This window comes from Canis lupus, chromosome 25 (genome assembly GCF_048164855.1).
Source record: "Canis lupus baileyi chromosome 25, mCanLup2.hap1, whole genome shotgun sequence".
Lineage (NCBI taxonomy): Eukaryota > Metazoa > Chordata > Mammalia > Carnivora > Canidae > Canis > Canis lupus.
In genome coordinates this window covers 7,973,001-7,993,163 of record NC_132862.1, presented here as the reverse complement: position 1 = coordinate 7,993,163, position 20,163 = coordinate 7,973,001, and the positions used below count along the sequence as shown (strand labels likewise).

The window sequence follows — 20,163 nt, the reverse complement described above, 5'->3', positions numbered from 1 at the left end:
GAGCAGACCCTGACTTTGTCCTCATCCCAGTTTTAAGTGTTTCAAAACTTATTAGACCAAAAGAGAAAAAGGTAAATAGGTTTCCCCTTTTTACCAAAGCCAATCAATTAGTAGCCCTTACTGGAGCACCATATTGAAAGGATTCTAAGACCGTCTAGGCTCACTGGTGAAGAGGATGATGTTTGACTAGCAGTCTCTCACTGGCATGGGGCAGGAGAGTAGCAGCACACATTAACAGGAACTTGCAATCCCTTAAGGGATTGCTCAAGCACTCCAATTATTGCCTCATGAATTCTCATGGTTCATGAGGAACATGTTAGCAGAGTAAAATGAAAGGAGCCTGGGTGCTGTATGTCACTATCTCCTTTTAAACTTTCCCTTTTATTCCCAAGGCAATTAATTTAAAAGTGAATCAAAAACCCTCCTCCCAGGGTGACTACAAAGATGTTTTCCAGAGGTGAAGGTCATTGCCACACTCAGAGAAGACATAGAGGACTGACTGCATTTGACCACAGGATGACAACAGCCCCTTGAGTCAATTACAGAACGTGTTACAAGTGAAGGAGGGCAATCCGCCAGCATTTTAGGATGTGGTTATGACACTAAGCAGAGTGAGCTCCAGAGTGCTGCCACATGTATAATCAGTTTCACAAAGTTCAACAGAAGGAAATAGAATTGGTTGCTGTGAAAGGCTGACAGACCTGGATTCTCATTTGGGCTCTTTCACTTATTGAACTACCTGTTACAACAGACAAGAAGACCCGATATTGTGAAAATGTGAATCCTCCTCCAAATTAATCTATAAATTGCAAATCAAAAACCCCATAGCGTTTTGACAAGATGACTCTAAACTATATATAAAACAGCAAAAGAGCAATAATAGACAAAATTTTTTTAAAAAAGATTTATGTATTCTTTTTTTTTTTTTTTTTAAAGATTTTATTTATTTATTCATGATAGTCACAGAGAGAGAGAGAGGCAGAGACACAGGCAGAGGGAGAAGCAGGCTCCATGCACCGGGAGCCCGATGTGGGATTCGATCCTGGGTCTCCAGGATCGCGCCCTGGGCCAAAGGCAGGCGCCAAACCGCTGCGCCACCCAGGGATCCCAATTTATTTATTCTTGAAAGACACACAGACAGAGGCAGAAACATAGGCAGAGGGAGAAGCAGGCTCCCTGTAGGGAACCCGATGTGGGACTTGATCCCGGACCTGGGGATCACGCCCTGAGACAAAGGCAGACGCTCAACTACTGAGCCACCCAGGTGCCCCTTTATAAGACAAAAGGTTTTGAGGAAAGTCAAGATACAGAGTTGGGGCAAAAGAGGCAGGAAATTTCCTAACCAGATATGAAGACTTTTTATATCAAAGCTATAATCAGACAGTGTCATATTTGTGCAGGGTAAACAATTAGAATGATAGCATGAGAAAGTGAGCCCAGGAACAAACCCACACATATGTGGAAGGCTGATATATTTATGTTTATCCGTTCATTTGCTATGTATGTATAGAACACCTACCATATGTCAGGTGCTGCTCTGCAAGAAGGAGCTAAGCAGTGAAAAAAAAAAGCAAAAATAGATATAAATCACTGATTTTGTTGTAATGTGGGAGAAATCAAAATAGCATGAAAATATTTTGCATGTTAAATAGTAATGTGTTCGAGAAAAACAAGGAAGGGGGCTAGAAAGTATTAAGGAGAGGTTGAGATTTTACTTGGGGCTGCCAAGGAAGGCCTCTGTAGGAAAGGGGCATTTTTAATGAATACCTGAGAAAATAAGGAAACAATCAGCTCCCTGATCTTGAAGGAGCGGCCTCGTGTAGGAGTTGAAGCTTTTTGTTTAGCTCTGCCCCAGCTTTTGGTTGTTCCTCAAACTCCTGTATTTGTGTAAACAGCCTAGTATATTTTCAGTGGCACCCAGCGGTGGAGGATGTGCCAAGACCTGTCAGTGTCCCAAAGGGGAGGATCTCAGCACCTACATTCAAGCCAGACTCTCAGGCAACACTTTATAACAGGATGCAAATACATACAGTTCTGAAGGGCCACCAGCACCAACCCTGCTGGTCTCTAGAACCGGGTGATAAAGAGGCATCCCCTGGCAGCACAAAAACTGGGGTGCCGGACAGGGGAATTACTCCAGTGCCATGTGACAGAAAAACAAGCTCCCCTGGCCTCCAGTGCCAGGTGATCAAGAGGCAGGCATCCCCTGGGTGGCAACTGCAAAAATCAGGACACCAGATGCATGTAAAGTCTCCCTCTTAGGAGACACTGGTGCTCTGGAGCATGCAAAGAGAGTGCTTAGATGATGCCACCAGTGCTTGTCCCTGGACAGCATTCCAGCCACCTCCTAAATGTGTGTCGTCAATCAGATGCCTGCTTCTCAGCCAGGGCTTAGTAGAAGTGGGTGAGCCTCCTTCACTAAAGTGTGGGTGCCAAGGCTACCTGTGAGCTGGGCCCTGGCCCTGGTGAGTAGTGGACCCTTTAAGAGCCCTGTCTCAGATCACAGCTGTTTCATGGCTCTTGGGACTGTGGGCCCCCTTGGTTTTCAAAATTAGATCTTTGGGAGGGTCATCTCTTATGTGTGTGTCATAAAATTTGGGATGCTCGACGTAGGGTTTGAGCCTTTTGCTCCTCAGGGAGGAAGGAGCTCTGGGTTTTGAGTTCCCTCCCAGTGATGAGTCACTGCGCCAGGGATGGGGTTTACGGTGAGAGTGTGTCGCAGCCTCTCCCACCCAGTTTTCTTCTCATTTACCTACCATGTAGTTGTCACTCAGCCAGCCTTTAGGGTTTTTGAAGAGGAAACTGTTCCATCTGTAGCTGTGGATTCAGTCTGGGGGTTGGGGGGGGAGGTGAGTTCAGGATCTTTCTATGTAGCCAGATGGTTTGTGATTGGCTTTCCTGCTTTGGTTAGTGTGGCCTTGGCTTCAGGGGCCATTCTGAGGATGCTAAGGCAGGCGGTATCCTCTTTATCTGTTTATAGCTCTAGCAGCCTGATGTACAGAAATTGGGGAGAGTGGCTCTTCCATATAGCTCATGCCCTCTTTTGATGTGCAGTACAGGTGGTAGGACTCACTATGTGTCCTTTATTCTCCTAAGAGGATGTCTCACCCAACAGAGGGAGCTTGCAGATTCCTGGGCAACAGAGCTGGATGTTCATTGAAAACTCTGGTTTTCTTCTGAGCTCATCTTCTTACTGTTTACCCTTTACCTCGTTATCTCTACTCAGAGACCATTGAGAAAGAGTTTTTCCTCTGCTCAGCTCTCACCAGGGTTTTAATGGTTCTATATCCCCTTCCCCCATTAGGAAATAACTATGTGTTCAATTGTTCACCAAATAAGAAGATGCAATGAACTAATGTGTTTAAATAAGGTCTGCTGAGTTTAATTTTTTTGTTGTTTTCGGAGGTAAAGCCTCCCTTATATGTAATTTACATGAGAGGACCCTTGTTAAAAAAACAAAATGAAAAAAAACCCAAAACATCTATTTTTTTCAAGCAGCCTCAATAATTTGGTAGTTCTAGAATGACTGGGCCACTCGGTTTGAGGCTGGCTGACTCCCCAGGGCCCAGATCCGCACAGCCAAGAGTTTACAGAGATACTGGCACCTGTAACAGTCATGAGAAGTCAACTCCTACACAAAATGCCAGGCGTGGGTGCAGGGATGGTGAGAGAGCCTCCGACTGGCCTGAAGTCCTACAGTTAGACATTCGTTACTTTGGCCAAAGCTTTTGTCACCTGGCAAATTTCCAAAACCCCACGTCAGCATTGACATGATCGCTGAGTTTATCAACCGGCCTCATGAGTTTATCAAAACCATTAATGAGAGCAGGTGAGGAGTGTGGTGGCTGGAACCGAATGGACATCTAGGGACCGAGAGAGGGCATTGACGAGGGCCGGGAAGTCAGGGCCGGGGCAGGGGTGGGAGGAAGGGTGAGGAAGGGCAGCCGGGGATGGGGAAGGTGGAGGAAGATGAAAGATGGATTTCACCTATTCTGTTCACTTATTTATTTGACAAACATCTACTGCGAATAGGCCCTGTTGATGGAGACGATGTGCTGGGGCTGGGGAAGAAGTCATCTCGGCCTCCGGGGGCCCGGGCGTAGGGGAGGCGGCCCCGTCAGCCCATAGTGACAGCACCGTGTACGAACTGTCATTAAGGTGGGGCAGTGGGAGAGGATGCTGTGACCCCCGAGGAAGGACGTGGGGAAAGAGTGACAGCCACCTCAGGGAGACTGGCGTTTGAATTTGTCTTTAGGACAAGGACAAAAGTCTTCCTGGAAGGGCTCCAGACAGGAGGTCCTGTAGGCTGAGGGGGAGTCTGGGCAAAGGGTACAGAGTAGGCGAGCTGGAGCCTGTGGAGGGGACTGAGGGGGTCCATTCCCGAAGGCTGGAAATCCTCAGGTGCCTGGGGCAGCTGGGGAACCTGCTGAAACTCAGGTGGAGACACCGTGGCAGACCTTCATCCTCCTTAGGGAGCTTCAACCTGGTTCAGTAATTGATGGCGAGGTTCTATGTGGGCAAGGGGCCTGGCCAGATCTACCTTGTTGAGAAATGGCTTCTGGCACATTCTACAGCTCGAGGCTACCCTGAAAAGGGGGGAATAGGACGGCATAAAAGTCACGTCTACAGCCTGCAAATACACACAAGCCTCAAGCATGTGTATGCTTGTGTCTGAGTTGCTAGTGTGTGGTTTTTGAGCTATATAATTCAAAGCCTCCCCAAACCAGGAAGACGTATTAGGACAAAGGAATGCAATGATTTAAATCTTGGATGAGTTATATCGGCTTATGCACAAGTGTTGTTATTTGTATATTTGGAGTGAATGTTTCCAGGTTGTTAATGCTTTTGAGTAGTCTGTCAACACCAGAACTACCGACAAGGTGAAATTTTGTCAGATCCAACTCAAAGGTAAATGTAATCCTAAGACTACTACTGAATATTGGGGTTTTTATTTTTTTTTAATTTTTATTTTTTTAAGGATTTTATTTATTTATTCACAAGAGACACAGAGACGGGCAGAGACAAAGGCAGAGAGAGAAGCAGGCTCTGTGCAGGGAGCCCGATGTGGGACTTGATCCTGGAACCCCGGGATCCTGATCTGAGCCAAAGGCAGACGCTCAACCACTGAGCCACCCAGGCCTCCTGAATATTGGGGTTTTTAAAGAACACCGTCTAATGTGCCAAACGAAAGGCTTCACTGTTTAGTGAAAACTTGGTCTTAATATAAAACATGATTTTTAGAAGCAGTTTCACAAAATGGTATGATATCCCAACCCAAAAGACACAGTCTAATTTGAGGTCACGTTGTCCTCACAAAGAAGACAAATCCTGCTGAAGCCAGGAACTCCTTCTGTCATTTCCCATCCTCGTTTGGAATGTTTCCGTGACTCAGACTCAGTGAGGTACGGACCAAGGGACCTGTGCTCTGGTGGCAGTCACACTATGTCAAGGGTGAGAGGCAGATCATGGGAAAATACGGTTTGCAAGGGAGCAACCCTGTGAACACACACACACACACACAGAGGCAAGCCAGATCCTCTTACTTTGATTGCGAGATAGAATCACAACAGGTGCTGGGACTTAGGTCAAAATTATAAATAGAATGGAAATTCTAATGAGAATAGCAAAGGACACTGGAGTCGAGAGCTAAGACGATCCTATGGAGGCCTCGTGATCTCAGAGAGTGTCTTTCCATGGAGACTTTCCTAATTTCCCAGCTCTACTTTCCTTTCCTACTGCCTCTACACTGCAGTGATGATTTACCCTCCTTTTCCCGTTGGCTTGTATTAGATTAAGGCGGACTACTCCACTGAGTCTACCTAGGTATTTATTTATCCCTCTTTTGTCCAAGGCGAGATCTAAGTTGGAGCTGCATGGTAAGTCCCTTGAGGACAGGGGAGGCATGTTACTTATATTGGTTCCCTGAGAGCCCAGGGCCTACTATCTAATAGGTACTTCGTACGGAATGGCTGAGGATAACTAGGCTTCAGATAGCTCACTGGGTTCTTCCATTATGTGAAATAACGTATTTAAAAAAAAAAATCCCCAGTACCTGGCACATAGTATGAGCTTAATGATTGTGTAATATTATTATCATTGTCTAGAGCTTTAAGATTACGATTAACGGTGAAAACAATTTTATTCCGTTTATACCACACCTATAAGTAGGTCACGTTATTTTCACAAAATGGGACCAAAATACTCTACCTGACAAAATTAACAACTAATTTTAGTGGGTATTCAAATGCCTACTACCCACAGAAGTGATAGGAGAAGGAGATGATGTTTAGATAACCTGACATTTTCACCGGACCTTCAGAAGGCCCCAACTCAGACTGTTAGTAATGAAAACAATCCTGTCTATTTGTACTTTTTGAAGGACTTCCCCGCCTCACAAAGCCTCATGACTCGGTGGCAGACAAGATCTGAATTCTCTAAGAAATATCTAGAATGTACTTGGCGCACAGGTCATTTTCTTGGTGTCCTTGATTACTGGACACAAGAGCATTCGGTTTGGACCTCAGGTTCCCTGTATAACTTCTGATCGAATTGATTTTTCTCCTCTCAGTCTCAATCCTTCTTCAGAAAGTAAGAACCATGGAATGATTAAGAATATGGGCTCTGAAATGATTTTGGGTCCCCCTGAGCATCTTAGAGGCTCTGGGACGAAAAGCTTATGTTCAGTTTTTAATTTGGATTTCACACAACCCATGTGAAGTTGACAGATAAGTATTATTTCTCCCTCTTTCCAAGAGAGGGGAACTCAGGCCCAAAGGGATGAAGTAACTTCTGTAAGCCCATACAGCTCAGATGTGGAAAGGCTGGGATTTGAACTGGTATTGGTCTTGCTCCAAAAGCTATCTCATAACTGCTGTGCAAGGCCGCCTCTCCTAATACCCAGGGATGCCAACCACCAGCCGGTTGACATTGGACAAGCCATTAAGTCTCCCAGAGCTTTTTGATTTGCAAAACTTAGGTAATATTTTCCGGGGTTTTTGTGAGACTAAATTTAGGTAACACTTACACGGAAGGGTTTGCATCTACCAGTGGGCAGCTATTGAGGTTTGCGTGGGAATCCTGACGACAGAGCTTAGGTAGTCAGATCCTGCTCACATTTCCCTGTGGCACCAAGACTCACAGAGCCACAGGGGCCTATGCAGTGGTGGAGAGCAAGTGTGTGCCTAGCACCGAGTTCAGCGCTTGGCTCATTGAATGTTTGTTGGATGAACTGACCCAGCATCTGTGTTTGTTGCTGGGGATACAGATGCAGCAGGATAAACAGCCCCTCATCTCAAGGAACTCAGTCCTAAACAAAGGGAGACAGACAAGTGAACAGAAAATAAACTAGTCTAATGTGTGAGCGAGGAGTTAGGAAGACTGTTGGGAAAGAACTCTGGCTATGGAGTCTTAAGAGGATACCTGGGAGGGGCGCCTGGGTGGCTCAGCGGTTGGGCATCTGCCTTGGGCTCAGGGTGTGATCCTGGGGTCCTGGGATCGAGTCCCACACCAGGCCTCCCAAGGGGGGCCTGCTTCTCCCTCTGCCTGTGTCTCTGCCTCTCTCTCTCTCTCTGTCTGTCATGAATAAATAAATAAAATCTTAAAAAAAAAAAGAGGATACATGGGAGTCCATCCTGTCAAGACAAGAACATGTACAGGGAACAGTCTGTGCAAAGGCAATTGGACCTGAGGCTGTTGTAAGAGGTAGAAACCATTCTGTGAGGAAGGAGAGGGGGCAGTGAGATGCGGTCCTCGCTCTGAATGCTGCTCGGAGGAACCAGGACCACATCTTGAAGGCAACACGTGGAGCCCCCCCAAGGACCCAAACACGGGGAATGTCAGGAACACCTTTCCATTTTGGAAAATTCACACTGTTGGGAAGTGCGCAGAATGGTTGGAAGAGGATGAATGTACCAGGTAAGTTAAAAGATTAGAATAGTAGAAAAGACGTTGAGCTATTGTCGCAGGGAAGGGAAGGAGGAAATGGATTTCACTGGAATTTAGGAGGTAGAATTAATTGGCCCAAAGTTCAGGTCGACTACAGAGAAGGAAAAGTGGAATGGTGCCTAGGGTACCACTTCAACTGAGCACCTACATGTATGGAGGTTCATTAATAATAGTAGCTGGCACTCATTGAGTGCTTATTAGGTAGCTGGCATACTGCTTTGCACGCATGATTCCATTTCATCCTTGTATCAGTCTGCAGAGTGGTCGTATATCCCCATTTTACGGATGGAGAAGGTGAGGTTCGGGGCAATTAGGAAACTTGCCCAAAACTTGATATGGAGTCAATGGCGTTGGGATTTGAATTCAGTATCCGTCTCCCCAGCTCATGCCATCAGTCACTGTGGCCTGGGCTGAGGGACCAGGACGAGAAGCTTCGGAGAGGGAAAGGGGGAAGATGGTGATCACGCAGCATAAGTGTGTGCCCACATAAACCCAACCCGGCCAGTTCTGTGCTGAGTTTTGCTTGCACGGAAGCCGCATTGCTCTCACCTGGGGGTGTTGGTGAGTGCGGGGAAGGAGGTGCCAAGAAGGTCCCTGTCAGCGTCCTGCTGACATCATGGTGCTCTCCTGCCTCCTCCAGAGTCGCTGTTGATAAAGGAAGGATTGAGGAGCAGGATTCTTTGGGTCAGTATTTCCAGTTTTAGGAAGAATGCCAACAGAGAACGGGGGCCGGGCGTCTGAAGCTACTGGCCAGGAAGCCCAGGGCTCCAGGGATGTAGACACAGCTCACATTTCTTGGTTAAGGACGTTACCCTCACAGCCTCCTTTAAATACTGAACTCAGAGCAAATAAACATGCTGCCACAGCAACCAAGAAATAAATATTGGTGGAATGGATATAAATGAAATATAAGCAATAAGCGGCTAGTTGGTTCTCCTGGCAGTTGGCATCGGGGCCAACTCAAGGATGTGTGTGAATCCTGGGGGAAGGCAGGCAGCATTTCAGAGGCTCCAAGCAGACCTTTCCTGGGCCCTGGTCTTATCAGCTGCAGGGACCTACAGCTCTTTATTCGAAAGAAGGGCCCACTGAAAGCCTCATTAGTCGTTCTGTCCTGAAGGACCATCAGTCTTCTGACTCCCCTCTTGTGAACACTTTCTGAGGGTAGGGCGGGAGAGAATACAGTGCGGGTCAGCAGGGAGAGGAAGCAAACCTGATTTGGAAAGGCAGGAAAATACACACTAATCGGGGTTAACCATTATGCTATTTTTATGCAGTTCTGTGTAAGTTGCTCAGTAAATTATGGGCTGGTAGAAATTTAGTTCATGCATTTGTTCATGACCCTTTGCCCTAGCTTAGGCTAACCGGAGAAGGGGAGAAAAAAACTGGATCTGGAGCCATGACGTCTCAGTGTCCTTCCATACTTGACCTGCAGCACCGTGGGGAGGGTCATTTATGACTCTGCCATCGAGACACTGGCATCTGGGAAGCTATACTGTTACACCTTGGCTTAGAACTTTGGCTTTCTCATCTTTTGGCACGTATTTGTGCGTGTGGAGGAGTATCCGGCAGGATGGGGAAGGGTGAATGTCAAAAATGAATGGGCATTGCCCAAGGAAGTGGATCAATTGACTCTTTAATAACCACCATCTACCTGGAGGTGAAAATAAATGTGAGCAGAAACCGTATTATCATGCATATAATACTCACTGTCTGGGGCATGAAGGGACAAGACTGTGCTGTGTCCGTGTGGCCACTGATTTTTCTATTCCCTGCCCCAGGCAGCCCAGGAGAAGTCTCATTCTCTCCCTTTGCACAAGCGCCCAGGGTTTCAGCTTCAGGAATGAAGAGGGGTCCCCCCCCCACCTGGTTGTTTTCCTAACCACACCACCCACAGCAAGCCACCGAACCCATGAGGTAGGCGAAGCTTCAGAATCCTTTGGTGGTATTTCTAGGAGCAAAGACATGGGGAGTGAACCAATCAGATTATGGACATCAGGCCACTACAGGCTCATCAGTCATTCTACCTCTCCCCCGATCCTTTTTAGTTGGACAAAGTGCTTATTTTAAAATCTAGCTGATACTATACAAAGGAGACACCCATCAACAATACCTATAAAAAGAACCATCAAAAAACAGTAGTTCTGTCCAGATTACAGTAGCTCCTTTTCCTATGAGCTAGTTTCCTTTAAATGAGGCAGGAGTAGCTAAGGGTAAAAACAACCAAGCCCACTGAGCGGTCTGGAAGGTCGAACAACCTTCCACCGCCCTGGTTTACGTTTGTATCATCAGTTGAGCTTTCCTTTCCTTCAAAGGCCTGGAGAAATGGCTGTAATTCTCAATCATCCTATCAAATGGCTGTAATTCTCAGTCATCATATCAAAGCCCAGTCATTTCTTTGGTGTAATGCAAGATAGGCTGTGAGTAATTCGATCAGTCCCGTCATTTCCATAATTAGAACAAGAGCAGTCGTCCTGAAGTATGTGCTCCTACCATGGTGTGAAGTCACACAAAAGTGAGCGCACAAAGCCCTTGTGTTGTATGGCCCTAAAATAGCAGCTATTTTTAAACGTCAATTTATTCACTTACTTACCTCTAGCAGCTTGTCCACCACCCAGCTAGACATATTTAAACTTTGCGCTATATTTGGCTTATCTATCGGTGACTAATGAAATGCAAGTCAGAGCATTTCATTTTAATTACATTATTTCTCTAATGGGTGTGTCGTGGATACCCACTCACACGTGAGGCTTATTCAAGCTCTCCTGGGTTTCTCAAGGGCAGGGGAAGAGCAACACTTCAGTGCATTGAATAGATTTAATTCATATTATTTATATACCTGTTGAGCTTCATGCGTGTGATCACCTTGGTGTGGTACAAGTCTCACGGGATCACTGAGATTGTAGGTACCCCAACTCTCACTTACGAAAAGAGGAACATGCAGCGGATGTGCTTATCTGAGGGTAGTTTATGGGGTGGTTTAGATAATGCTATGCTTTGAGGGAAGACTGGAAGCTTGTACCACATCAAATGCTTTTCTCATTCCACAGTTTTCTGGTGATTTCCCTGCCCTGGTCTCTGTCCTCTCAACCATCCTGCACACAGCGGTTAGAATAAAGTTCCTCATACGCTGTCATGGTGTTACTCTTTATTTTCCAGCTTATAAAATTCAGACATCTCGTCCTTCCCGACAACTGTCTCCATGCTGCACTGGCCTTGCTTTATTTTAGTGCCTTTGAATTTGCTGAATTAAGAGCCTTGTCACTGCTCTGGCAACTTCTTTCTCCCTTTGGCCAACATAACCCCAAGATGGTCACGAAAACCCGCCTTATCCGGGCAGTCTTCCCTGGTGATTGATATTACCTGGTTCTGAACATGCTCCTCAGTGCATAATCATTTAAACATTTGACAAGTATTTATCTATTTGCAAAAACATAAAGAGGAATTTTCAAGACTCCTCCATAACCCTACCACCCTAACACGACTTTTAAATGTGCTTCCTATTTCCTTCCATTTCTTTCTTACCTGCATATGAACTTTTACATGATTGTGATGTACACAGTTCATATTATTTTTTTCATTCAACATTATTTTATAATGATTTTTCCAGGTTACCCGCGCTACAATAGTAGTAGGGCACTGTATCTACGGGTGGTGAGTGATGGTAGAGAGAAGAGCAGGATATATAGCCAACCTCTATGTAACCTTGGGCAAGGCAAATAAGCCCTATGAGCCTCAGTTTGTTCATCTGTGAAATGGAGGTTAAGATGTTTGTAAAGTGTCTGGCATTTGATAAACACTGGCTGTGATTCATTACCCAGTTTGAGCCATACGGCTCGCTTTTACGGTTTGTTGCTTTGAAAATTTGCATGGCTATTTCGCGGGCACTTCCCAGACAATTGTTAAGTTCCCCTAAAGATCGAACTTTGATTTGTTTGGCATAACACTTCCTAGGTCTTTTGTTAATAGACAAAAGGTCTGCCTCAGTGGACTCTTAGTCATGCGGCGCTGCGGCTGGCTGCATTTCATTCTAAATCATTTCGTTCTTCAAATTGAAATCCAGTCATTAGGCTCCTATGTACTAAGACCCCTAAGCTTGGTTATAAGTGGCTTAAAACAGGAAAAGCTGGTCTGGGAGATCCCTTTATTTCCTACATCATTCCTACGCCCGCTTCTGGCGGAGAAAGTTAGTTTAGCCAGTTCTTCCAACTGTTCCCACCTCAGTATCTTAGCTCTAAAATCTAGGCCACCTTGGGAAAGCAGACAAAGCTTAGCTTTTGTCTGAAAGGGGTGTGTCTCTTGCTGGGTGTATCTTGCTCAGAGCATTCTTTTTTTTTTTTTTTTTTTTAACCCATTTGAAAGTAACTTATTAAGCTTTACCTTTTTTTTTTTTTAATTGAAGTTCGATTTGCCAACATATAGTATAACACCCAGTGGTCATCCCATCGAGTGCCCTCCTCAGTGCCTGTTACCCAGTCACCTCACCTCTCGCCGCCTCCCCTTCCACTACCCTTTGTTCGTTTCTCAACACCCAAGAAACAAACAATCCGATCGTGAAATGGGCAAAAGACATGAACAGACATTTCACCAAAGAAGACATCCGCATGGCCAACAAGCACAGGAGAAAATGCTCCACATCACTTGCCATCAGGGAAATACAAATCAAAACCACAGTGAGATCCCACCTCACACCAGTGAGAATGGGGAAAATTAACATGACAGGAAAAAACCAAAGTTGGAGAGGATGTGGAGAAAGAGCATTCTTATTTATTTACAGGACTAAAGAGTCGAGTGAAGGGAATGGAAAATAGTCTGCCATTCTGACCTATGTGAAGACACTTATTTTTAATATGATACTGGGTGGGGAGGTTCCCCCACTTATCTTCCTCATTTACATTTTGCTTCCTGGTGGCCAATCACCAATTATTTAGCTGGACCCCTCCCATTCCTGAGAAAGCACACCTGCTTAAAGCTAACATTTTCATGACAAGTTTAGGAGATTCAAGTTGGAGTTCTGTTAAGGAGTGATGTGGGCCCGCATATTCTGGTATATTCTTTTTCTTAAAGTATTAACTTGTCATGTTAGAGCTGGGCTTCCTCCCCCCACCCCTCCCCATTTACAAAATAAGGACTAATCAGCACTCCATGTATTTCATGGACCCTGCTGAGAAGAAAAGTGCTTTTATAGATTCTTGTGTTATTTTTGTTTCAGATGTTTATACATCTCAACAACTATACACAATTTTTCATGTTCTCAATTTTCTGCGCACGAGTGAAATTCCTGCTCCCTAACACATCTTGATGGCAGTTGCCCAAAAGATTCCTGTTTTGTCTTGTAAGCAGTATCAAGCGTAACGATGGTTAGTTGTTTGTAGTAATTCTTCATTTCAATCTGGGCTTCTGATGCTTTAAGTTCAAAAAATAGTCTCTGTGCTAATTCTCTAGTCATATGAGGAGGCTCATTTCTGATGATTGCTTAATCTTCATCCCCCAAAGAATCTTTCCGCTGTAAGAAAAAGTCAAAAGGCATTCCACACTAACTTGTCAGAGCACGTCTCCTTTGCTGTGCTCCTTTTTTTCTTTTGCTCTTGAAATCTTCTGGCATGGCTGAAGCCTGGGAAGCAGCATGATTTGAGATGAAAATGTTGTAGTAATTACAACAACATACCTTCTGTAGATGCGTTTCTAGCCTCAAAATGGTGTGGAGCGAGGTCTGTTCAGGTCTGGCTTTCCCACCTTATTTTTAAGACTCAAATATAGACTGATGGCACCATTTCACATTGCATTGCATCAAATTTTAGAATAATTTCCTTCAGGGTAGAAATTCTATCAACCTATGTACAGCTTACTGTGCAAGGACAATGGGAGAAGACATTTTGCTAAAACATGAGCAACAGAGCCTCCTGTTTTCTAAAAGCAATTAGGAAATCATCTCCTTTTTTTTTTTTTATCCTAGTAGATCAAATTTCTGATTGAAAGGAATTGAAAGTTTTGCTTTTCTTTGTTTTAAATGTAACTCTCACAAAGAGTTACCAAGTGGAATTTATCCTTTGTGTGAGGCGGTTAAAATCACCAGCAGAACAGTGAGGGGACAGAGATAGGTTTTGAACATGCTGTCTAGATTATTTTACCAAAAAACCATAGTTTTCGACATGTTTCAGCAGACAAACGGTAGGAACAAGAGGCTGGGCTTGAATTTTGACTCTACTTACTGGTTGTATGACAGCAGGTAAGTTATTTAATCCCCGGGAGTGGGCCTCAGTTTCCTTATCTGTAGAATGAAGATAATACCACCACCGCTACTAACTGTGTATTGTAATTATATACACACCAGTTTGTAACTCCCTATGTGTGTGATTATTTGATCAGTCCTTGGCTTCCAAATTAGACTTTAAACTCCATGAGAAGAGGTACCGTGTTTTAATTACCATTAAATTTCAGCAGAGTTTGATATATAGCAGGCGTTCAAACGTAGTTGTCGAATGAATGAATGAATGCATGGTTTGGTAATTTAAAAAGTCGTTGTGTTTATATAGTAGACTTTTAAGAAATGCGCATGCAGTTACTAGGGTTATTCATACTGTCATATTTCTATTAAGAAAATAGAAGGACGGCAGAGAAAGTGAAGTACAGAGAAATTCATTAATTTAGCAAAGAAATGGGTTTGAGGATGAGCTTCCAGTCTTCTGAGTCCCAGTCTGGGTCTGTTGTCACTGAGATGAAAAGAAGAATCAAGAAATGCCACCTTATTTCCCTCTGTAATCTTTTCGTTACTTCTTCCCTGTAATCATTCCATGACTTGCATCCTATAGATGCAGAGGGAAGAAAGGAGAAAATCTTGAGACATTTGGTTAGTACTCTCCTTCTGGAGGGAAAGTAGACATCAAAGCACAGAATTGCTACATACCCATGACGCACAGCCCTGTCTCCCAGGGCCCAGGTCCTCGTGACAGTTCCTGACATTCTGATAGAGTATGCTGCTGGCCCCCAGGCAGGTGTCTCCAACATCAAAGGGTTGATATCAGCAATGACAATTTAAAATGAATGTGGCATCTTGCTGAAAAATTACCATGTAAGCTAATGGATAACTTTTTATTTTGCTCCTGAAAATACTGTACATAGAAAGACATTCTTAACCATCTGGAAACTATTTTGAGGAAATTAAAGTTTTGGAGCTCAACTATATCAATGATTCCCTCTTGCCTTTATTATTATTAGTATTTCCCTGTTGCCTTGCCCTTAAATCAGATCCTAAAACTTGTTCCCTATAAAATAGCTCCCAACCAATTTGTAAGTCAGACTCTCTGCCCTCTCTCCTCTTTAACTTTCAGACATTCTTTTGGTTTTTTTCCAAGTTATGTGCGTATCAGACATAAATGTTCTCTCTTTTCTTTCTTTCTTTCTCTTTCTTTCTCTTTCTTTCTTTCTTTCTTTCTTTCTTTCTTTCTCTCTCTCTCTCTCTCTCTCTCTCTCTCTTTCTTTTTGCTACTCTTAGCACATGTGGAGATGATTTAGTTTCTGAACGAGGATTCTTTGGACACCCACTTTTTAGAAAATCCAAATCCTATGGAGTCTGAGAGAGGTTTTTCTGTCTCATTTAAGTGTAAACCAGAAGCATAATGAAGTAACATTTTTAAAAAGTCAAATTAGGCTATTAGAGCAATGTTTTGTATCGCTGAGATGAGAATTTAATGTTAGACAATTTACATTCATTACTATTACGCCATGCACAACTATACCCAGTTTGGTTATGTCAGATGAAGATGTAATTATCTGTTGGACTTGTTGGCTGTCTTGTTTCAGTTCAGCCTCTGTGCTGGATTAAGTTTCCATAAAACCATGATTAACTGAAATGCTTCAGGAATGAGGACTGTGTTTCATTTAATTTTTTGGTTAGCTGAAGTTTAACCAGAAAACTCTTGGCTTTAATCTTTGTTTAAAAATGTTCTAAAATCCTTTCATTTTCTTGCATCAAAAAGATAGCGCAGTGGAAGAGTCTGTTGTTGGTAGAACATTATGAGTCCCTTGGGGTCATTTTCTGGACTATTAGAAAATGTTACAGATGGAGGGAGAGTTGAAAGGTTGAAATGAATATGGAAACTAGTTAAAAACTTGACTCCCGGGGTCAAATAGCCAGTTGCCTCTATTTTTAAAAAGTGGACGATAAACTAGTAAACTCAATACTATTGAGTACCTACTATTTGCCAGGCTTTAGACTCTCTACTTCGGAAGCCCAATTCTGGTGGAGGAGAAGGGGGTATGTTTACAAATAAAGACTGCACAATCTAATAAGTGTTTAAGAAGGTATGCAGCAAGTGCCATGGTAGCTTCGAGCAGGGAACTACAAATGGCCTGAGGAAGTCCAACATCTCACCATGGGTAAGATGACGGTCTGGGTCTTGACGCATATAGGAAATAAGTGGTGAAGAGGAGGTAGGGCCTCTTCCAAGGGAGCAGGCCAGAGGAGCAGACCTTGAAACACACAGAGAAATAAACGAGAATGATCTGTCTTGGGATATGGTGTGTATGCCTGTGTGTCAGGGCAGGGAGAGACTGCTGGCAGATGCATCTGGACAGCAGGCTGGGGCAGACTATAAAGGCCATTTATAGAGTTCAAGTGCTATTTTATAAGTAACATTTAACAATGGAGTTAAACAACCTCCAGAAAGACTACTCTGGCAATGGTGGGAAGGATGTATTAGAAGGAGGAAGAGACCGTTTTGATGAACCAATCAGTATTTCAAAAAAAATCTTTTACTGCTTTACTGTTTTATTGACCCGAGTTATAGTCTGAAGCATTATTTTACCTTTAAGTGGGAAGACATTTCCATTTTCTTCTCCCACGTAGGTTCCATATTATTATGGTCTTCACTTTGAATATTGGGAAACGGAGGCTCAATGACCATGTCACTTCCCCCAAGGTTCTAAATGGAATCCATTGAGAAATTGACTCAAAGCCAGGTCTCAAAAGTTTCTTCCAGCAATTGCTAGACCACACTCCCCACTATTACAGCATATTTATGATATAATTAACTTTCGGAAAGCCATATGGCTTTTGTTACAAAGACTAAAGGAATGTGCTTTTCATAACGAATGGCATATGGCTTCCAATAGCTCTTTGCTTGCATGTTTTAACAAAATGAACATGTACATAAATTAGATGCCTCAGGTCAGTTAGCAAACTGAGGTTGGTTTTCTTCTGCTTTCCCTAATTACAACTGCATTTCTGACAAATATCAAGGATTTTTTTGGCAGCCTGTGGGTGTAAACGTACATAGCGTGGCTCAGATAATCCCGTTCTCCTATGGTATTCCCCTTTAAAGAGTCAGTATTTGTCTTTTATTCACCGAGGACTGTGCTGCTTGCAGAAACGGGCATTTCTGAGGAAGCTGCATACTTTCAGAGTGGTAGGAACACTAGTTGATTTAAATGATACAATAGGCAGAAGGAACTACCCAATGAGAACCGCTCAGCTGAAAGTTGACATTTACCTTTGGCCACTTAAGTGACACAGGGCTGATAGGTACATGATAGATGCTCACAAGCCAAACTAATTTAATAGCAGTTAATCGTGAGAGCTCACACTTAATCTCTCAGTTGTTTAGAAGCCTTTCTATTTTAGGTAACATGCCTTAGAGTTCTGCTCTCTTAGTTCACACTGTGTCTCATCCTATTGTTGATTTAGCAGGTTTTCTGGTAGAGTCTGAGAATGAGCTCCTTGCAACTTTCACATTATCATATTACAATATTCACCACTGATTATTTGTACTCAAGGTCAATGACATTATCTCATTGGAATTCCCTGGACTCTGAATTCATAAGATAGTCCAAAATGCTCTTGTCTGTAATGGAAAAATACAGCACAATTACTGTAAGTCAGTTGGTTCATAAAGGATTTGCATTTTAAATGTAGCTACTCATCATATTGGCAGATCGCTTGCTTTTTTTTAAAACACGTGTGTTTATATTATGGTAGTGATGCATTTTTTGTTAATTAAGTGAAAGTATATCAACAGTAAAAGGAAATTTAAAATATAAACTTAAGTAACTGAATAAGTAAAAATACATTTTTTTTAGTAAAAATACATTTTAATTAATATTAAAATATTTAAACCCTTTTCTTCAAAAGCTTAATTTCTCAAGAGAAAACCCACATAACTTAGGATAAATTTTTCATAAAGAATAAACCAAGTGTTTTAAATAATAAATTAAGCTTTAGGCGTCTCTGTTTCCTATCTAAAATGACTCTTTCAAATCCTGTTCATACAAAAGGAAAGTGTTTGTTAACTTGTGTTCTAATTCCTCTTATATTTACTATAAGCTGTATTCCTTTTTTGGACAAGTCATAGCTTCTCCTTTCATAAAATAATATCTTCCATTATGTTATAATTACAAACTGTGGACTCATAGGATTGATGAGTCATAGGGCTGGATAGAATAAGCCTTCAGCAATCATCTCTGCCTCCAGGGCATCTCTAAACCATGAATTGAATAACAAGGTGAGTAAGAAACACCTTTAGCCAGAAATATGGCTTTGGCTAGATGAAGAAAAAAGGTAAACCTGGGAACTCTTTTCCTCTTTAGCAAAAATACTTCTTCCTTTTTTTTTTTTTTTCAAAGTATACTGATCCCAAACTGATATTATTAGATTAATAACCCGACCAAAAAAGAAAAGTGTGAAAGTGTGGTATCATTTAGACTTACTTCATATTTGGGAATTGAATACTAGGATTAGTGACACTCCAGATAGTGACGTTTGAGAATGAAAGACTCTGCCCCTATTTAACTGTCATTTATTACATGACTACAAATTATTGAAAACAGTACGAAGGCACATGATTTGTAAACAAATTTGATCTACAGAAAGCCAAAAAACAAACAAACAAACAAACCCAATTTGGAAGAGAAAGTAATTAGGGTCACATTTATGTGATAACAAAAGTCAGTTAGAAACTGGAAAAGATTATTATTATTATTATTTTTTAAAGATTTTATTTATTTTTTCATGAGAGACACACAGAGAGAGGCAGAGGGAGAAGCAGAGGGAGAAGCAGGCTCCATGCAGGGAGCCTGACGTGGGACTTGATCCTGGGTCTCCAGGATCAGGCCCTGGGCTGAAGGTGGCGCTAAACCGCTGAGCCACCTGGGCTGCCCAAGATTAGTCTCTTAACTGTCACAATTCACTCATGTTAAGACCACTCCCATCTTTCTTAGAGGCTCTGTAGCAGTTGGAGATAGTTGTATCAGAGAAAGTGCCTCAAGACACTGAGCCAGCATGGCCCTCCATATGGAGAAGTTTAAGACTGAACAAACATGGACACAAAATGAGGGACCTGGTGTCTCTTTTGCTTAGGGCCATGGTGCTGGCAGGTTGGGCAAGTGTCATATTGCCAGGAATCTTCATAGTCACCGATGAGATCAGACGTGGCATGATAAACAGGACAAGAAAGCCCATTTGGGCACAGTCTTGAAAGCCAATCCTTTTGGAGATGCTTCCCGTGCAAAGGGAACTGTGCTGGGAAAAGTAGAGGTTGAAGCCAAACAGCCAAATTCTGGCATCAGGAAGTATGTCAGGGTCTCGCTGATCAAAAATGGCAAAAAAATAAAATAAAAAATGACCCCCCTCCCAAAAAAAAAATCCAATGATGGTTGTTTGAATTTTATTGAGAAGAATGATGAAGTTCTGGTTGTAGGATTTGGTCCCAAAGGTCATGCTGTCGGTGACACTCCTGGAATTCACTTTAAGGTTGTCTAAGTTGCCAATGTGTCTCTTCTGATCTTGTAAAAAGGCAGGAAGGCAAGACCAAGATCATAAGTTTTGATGGTGAAGACATGACAGTAATAAATTTTCATGTGCTCCCTACCCCCTCCAAATGTGAGACCTGGCTCATTAGAATTACTTTGAATACTTGGGTTAATTTGAATTTTATATTTTAAAAAGGTTTTGATATACAAAGACATAAATCACTCATTTCTCCAGATTTTCAAATCCTGTGACAAATTACATTAACAAACAAACATGATTATACTATCAATGGGGGAAAGGGCAAGACCAACAACATTTGGCTTCAAAGGTAAATGGATCTTGTCCCTTGAAGATTTGTTTCATTCTGCTGCGTACCATATTGGGTCTAAATATCTGAAGGGGTCTTAGTATGAATTTTTTGAAGGCTGGGCAGGCAGAGAGTTGAGCTGGGGTTGGGAAGATAAAGGAGAGGAGAG

At 42.8% G+C, this 20,163-nt stretch overlaps 1 pseudogene; it reads left to right on the top strand.

Moving 5' to 3' along the window:
* Window positions 1-14,093: 14,093 nt before the first annotated feature.
* On the top strand, window positions 14,094-19,756 carry LOC140616958 (small ribosomal subunit protein uS12-like; annotated as a pseudogene).
* The last annotated feature ends 407 nt before the right edge of the window (window positions 19,757-20,163 follow it).